The following is a 5687-nucleotide window of genomic DNA, read 5'->3' on the forward strand; positions in this document are numbered from 1 at the left end:
TTTCCCAAGCACTTTTTGTCCCAATCACCATTTCTGTGTTTGAAGAAAAATTAACAAATCAATTAACAAAACTAAACAAGCAAACAAACAAAACACAACTACAGTATTTGCAAAAGTTTGGTAGAAGACTGAAACTGTTGAGTATAAGCATCTGGTATTCTATTATAATTAGTTAACTGAAGAGTTTGTTAAAGACATACATTTCATAAGAAAACATGTTACTTTGAAGTTATTGACCAGTATGTACCATCCCTAAGTATTAGTAACCAAGTTCATGACAATAAAGAGCTATCTAACAAGAAAAATTAGTGACTACCAGCACCATCAACAAGATTTGTCTTTACACTTCATTACCACTTACCATGCATTATAATGTCTAGGATTGACTCTGATAGCATTTCGAAAACAAGCTAATGCTTTGTCCAATTCTTCAGTTAAGCCAAACTCTCGCTCTAATAGAGTATAGGCATAAGCATAATTTGGATCCACTTGGATAGCCCTCTGGAAGAATTTAATTGCAATATCGTGTTCCCGCTGCAGACTGAAACAGTTCCCTGCAGCACACCAGGCCTCTGGCGAATTTTTATCCATGTCTGTTAAGTCTTTTGACAGAAATGAAAGAGAGACATCTTTTTGAAGACGCCAAAGTGTTGTAGAGTAGATTTCCATGCCATCGACTCTATAATTCTCAATCCTTCTAACCTCTGAGAATATTCTTTCAGCTTGCATGTACTCTGAAATTTCAAAATAGGCCCTTCCAATTTGGCACAGTACCCAACTAGTATTGTAGTGGTGAGAAGGTAGATGGCTCAAAATATTTATAGCTTCTTTGCAGTAGTATGAACACAAAGCTAAATAACCTTTCCCACTTTCACGAAGAAGGCTCATCAAGCCTTCTGCTGCTGCTTTTTGTAGATTAAAAGCCTGAATCTGATGTGTGATTATGGATATTTTCTCTTCTGAATTGATGGAAGAGTCCAATTTTGTAATTTCCAGGTTGTCATTTATATTAGGTTGAGTTATTCCTCCTTTATTAGTTTTACTTTTTGTTTTTCTGTTTGGGGTTTTAGGTGGAAATTTCATTTTTAATTTCTTCCTATTCTCTTTGGTTGTGGAACTGTCACTAATAAAGAGTCATGAAGTTTTTTGATGCAGTGCATTTCGGGGAGATGTCATAGTGGGGCTCATTACCTGAGGTGTTGCACTTATTTATGGACCAGAACTTTCTGTTTGTGAAATAATTGGAGTTACCTCTCGGCTATTTCCACTCTGCGAGAAGTCAGACTTTGCTCCAGTTTGGCCAATTCTGGCAACTTACTTTTTTGAAGGGGCTCCTGTGGATGGCACATCAATTACAGAAGGTGTATTAGTGTAGTTTTGTAAATAAGATCCATCTCCAGGACTTGGGGTTTCTAATGGCAAAATCCCAAAACTTGGGGTTTATGGACTAAGAGCTGCTGGTCCTGTTAATAAACTTCGACGAGTTTTTGGTTTATTTTGAACTTGTTTAGATAATATGGAAGTTCCTGTTCCCAGTGGGACAGTATCAGGTGAAATTACAGCTGAATCAATAGAAGACACTGGGGAATCTGTAATCAAGGAATACTTTGAATTGGAAGATTCTAAATTCAATCTGTTTAATTCAATTGTGTCCTGGGGTGTTTCCGTAAGAACGGTCTCAGGCTGTCTGTGACATAAACTGTGATTAGGTACTTGTGTTGTGCAAGAGCTGGGCAGACAGTTGCTAAAGTTCTGTAAAGATGTGAATTTAAATGTTTGGTCAGGATCTGGCTTTTCACCTATTTCACATAATGATTCAAAGGGATACCAGAGGAAAGGATTTAAACTAAGTCTCTTTTGGTAACCTTCTGATCCTTTGGCAAGCCGATCTGTCTTGCAATATACATGTCCCAACAATGGAAGGGGAAAGCAAGCTGAATCACCAAACTCAGTGACAATATCATCATGGCTTTTCTGCTTATTAAACACTCCACCAGATAAGATTTGTTCCCAGTCTGCAAGCTTACTGAGATCAACACAACATTTTGCAAGCTGGTATTTGCATTGCGGTGCAGGACAACTGTGACTTTTCAAGAGTCTATATGCTTTATAGGCCTTTTCTGGGAGGCAAGAACAGGTCGCCAGTAAAAACAAGGCTTCTTCTGAGTGTACTTCTGCATAAAGGCCTTCTGTGAGGAAAACCCCATCTCGGTAAGCATAGTGGTTTAGTGCTTGGCATAGAGCATCCTGGACGGGTTCCTGCAGCACGGTCATCCTCGAGGCTCAGGCCCAATTTCTGCAGTGCCTCAGGCAACACCCCACCCCACCCACCCCCCTCCACCATGTAGCGGCTCCGGCCAGGCCAGCCTCGGCTCATTTAAATTCACCAGTTACCGGGGAATGGAGGAGGCCAAGCCAGAATGACTTCTTTATCCTGCTGACTCTGGAAAGCCCGGCCCCTTGTGATCCATTGCAAAGTGAAAGTCACCTCGTGTTTGGAAAACGGATCCGCTCCCATGTTCAGTGGAGCGATGTGGCATGTAGGACGAAGGACTCTGTTCCTTCTGATTTGGTCTGCACGGTGGTGCCTAGGGCTGGAGCTCTCTCTGTGCAGACCGCTGACTCCCTCTACCTTGGGTTCCATCGGCCCCACCCTGGGACATGAGCCTTGGCAGATTCTGGCCCGTCCTGGCCCTTAAGTCGCTGTCAGAAACCCCATCTTGTGTTCGGATGCCCCGAATAACTGTGGCTCGTGCATCTCTGGAAACATTGGAAATCTCTCCTCTACGCATGGTCACCTAAAACCCCAGGAGCTCGAGAAACACGTCCGCCATCCACCTCACTGCTTTCGGAGAGAATGCTATGAGTCTCTTGCCGAATCTCTCTTGACTTGAGTTCTTCATGGGTGTGTGGTTAAGACGTAGTGAGACCAGATGTATTAACTCAGTCCGGGTGTTTGTGGCTCATACCTGTAACCCCAACACTTTGGGAGGTCGAGGCTGTAGGATCCCTTGAGGAATTGCCTAACCCAGGGGAGGTTGAGGCTGCAGTGTGTGAGCCATAATGGTGTCACTGCGCTCCAGTCTGGGTGAAAGACAGGGTGAGGCCCTGTCACAGGCAGGCAGACAGGCAGGCAGGCAGACAGACAACAGCTGTATTATGTTCATCTCAGGGTAGGAAGCAAAAATAACAGAATACAGCCCTTAATTCTTTTTTTTTTTTGGGATGGAGTTTCACTCTTGGTGCCCATGCTGGAGTGCAATGACACCATCTCGGCTCACCGCAACCTCCACCTCCCATGTTCAAGTGATTCTCCTGCCTCAGCCTCCTGAGTAGCTGGGATTACAGGCATGTGCCACCACAACCGGCTGATTTTGTATTGTTAGTAGAGACAGCATTTCTCCGTGTGGTCAGGCAGGTCTCAAACTGGCCACCTCATGTGATCTGCCCACCTCGGCCTCCCAAAGTGCTGGGATGACAGGTGTGAGCCATTGTGCCCAGCCAGCTACGTTTTCTTTCAAATTTTCAATTTTAATCTATTTATTATTATTATTATTATTATTATTTTGAGACGAAATCTCACTCTGTTGCCCAGACTGGAGTGCAGTGGCGTGATGTCGGCTCACTGCAAGCTCTGCCTTCTGGGTCCACCCCATTCTCCTGTCCCAGCCTCCCAAGTAGCTGGGACTACAGACGCCCACCACCATGCCTGGCTAATTTTTTGTATTTTGAGTAGAGACGGGTTTTCACTGTGGTAGCCAGGATGGTCTCGATCTCCTGATCCCCGTGATCCGCCCACCTCGGCCTCCCAAAGTGATGGGATTACAGGTTTGAGTCACCGTGCCCGGCCTATTTATCTATTTATTAACTTTGAGTCCAGGTTCTGAAACCAGTTAGTTTTTGTATTTTTTTAGAGACGAGGTTTCACCATGTTGCCAAGGCTTGGATCGAGGGATCCACCTTCCCTCACCTCCCAAAGTGCGGAGATGACAGGCGTGAGCCTACTGCACTCGGCTCCCCCCTTCCACCCCCAGCTTATCACTCATGTGCCGGAGGCCCAGCGGTGGTGTGTGTTTCCCATCCCTAGCGCCCCCTCCTCCGGTCACCACCATGGTGTCCGCGATTGGGTCCTGAAGGAGCTCGTTGGTGTGGGGGTTGAGGTGGTTGAGTGAGACGCACCCCTGCCATGCAGGGAAGGGCGCCGCCTGGTCTGCTGAGTGCAGGTCCCGTGCTCCCCTCTGGCGGTTGTGCGCGGGGTATGTTAATGATCGCAGTGGGCTGGGGCAGGTGACGCATGTGCCGGCCGGCCGCCGAGGGGCTACCGTTCTGCCTCTGACTGGTTGTGTGTGGGTTTACTTGGAGGTGCTTTGCCTGGGAGATAGGAGGTGGGTGGACGGGGAGTCCTTAGGGGATTGCGCGCATGCGCAGCGGCGAGGTCCCCTGCCCAGACCGCGAAGGCTCAAGGTTGCCTCACGCAGATTTTTCCTGGTACCGCAAGCCCCCCCCTTCTCCAGGCATCCCTAAGCACCTCTGCAGGCCCGACGAGGGGTGACTGGCGGGTGGGGAGTGTGACCCACCCTCGGTGAGAAAGCCTTCTCTAGCGATCCGAGAGGTGTGCCTTTGGGGTACCGGATTCCCCGGCCTGCTGCCTCTCTCTGCGTTAAGGTAGCACTGCCGTAGCGACTCGCTTGCAGAGGACACTCCTCCGCTTCCCCGCCGACAGGGTGAGGGGGGAAGAGAGAGGGTTCCCCGGCCTCCGCAGTGGGGACCGAGGGCGGCTCATTGCCTACTGTGTGGCCCACGCCTCCTCCTTCCGAGTCTGTGCGCGAGCAGTGGCTGTGCCCGGCGTTTCATCTGGTGAGTGACCCGCTCCACTGCAAGCTGGCTCTTCGCCTGCTCCCCTGTGGAGTAGCGACCGTGCTGACGACCGCATTTGCATTGCACGGGGTTGGGCCGCCTGGCCATGGGAAGCATCCCAAGTGGGGGGCGCATCGTTCTCCCAGAGCTTGACCAGGTTGGAGGATGGACGGGAAATGAGCAACGTGGCCTTGGCATTGGGTTTGTGGCTGAGGTCGCTTTGGGGTCCCAATGGCAGGACCTGGGGCTCATGAGGTGGGTCTTGGTGAGTGCCGAGGGCCATCCGGCATCCTAGATGGGGAGCCGTGGGACCTCCCTCGTGCCTGTGGTGGTGGGATCCCGTGGCCGTGTTTTCCTGGTGGCCCGGCCATGCCTGAGGTTTCTCCCCGAGCCGCCCCTCTGCGGGCTCCCCGGTGCCCTTGCCCTTGCAGTCCCTAGCCTTGCCTGTCTGTGCCCCCCTCCCTGCCCACTGATCCTCTCTCCCTGGGCGGCTCACCAGCTTAGGCTGTGGTGGCCCCGTCTGGGACTAAACCCAGCTCCGCCTTGTGGGGCACTGCCACCGGCCACTGTTTGGCCTGTTGTCTGTGTCTCCGGATGTGCGCCTTTGGGACCAAGTCGGCGGCGCCCCACTTGGGCTTGGTGGGCACCTGGAGGGTTTGGTGTCAGCCTGCAGCACGTGTGGGGGAGAGGGTTCCGGGGGCTGGACGCGATGGCGGCAGCGGTGGTGGAGCCGCGGGCTTGCCGAAGGCCAGTCAGACACTCTAGGTACTGCGCCGAGACACCTTCGTGCTCAGAGGCCGCTGGCAGTGAGATCCCAGGCACCGTGGTCC

The 5687-nt window shown here is 50.6% G+C and overlaps 1 pseudogene; it reads right to left on the reverse strand.

Moving 5' to 3' along the window:
- Nucleotides 1–357: 357 nt before the first annotated feature.
- Nucleotides 358–2274, reverse strand: LOC134759937 (cell division cycle protein 27 homolog; annotated as a pseudogene).
- Between the last annotated feature and the right edge of the window lie 3413 nt (nt 2275–5687).

Source organism: Pongo abelii, chromosome 15, assembly GCF_028885655.2.
Source record: "Pongo abelii isolate AG06213 chromosome 15, NHGRI_mPonAbe1-v2.0_pri, whole genome shotgun sequence".
In the NCBI taxonomy this organism is placed as follows: Eukaryota; Metazoa; Chordata; class Mammalia; order Primates; family Hominidae; genus Pongo; species Pongo abelii.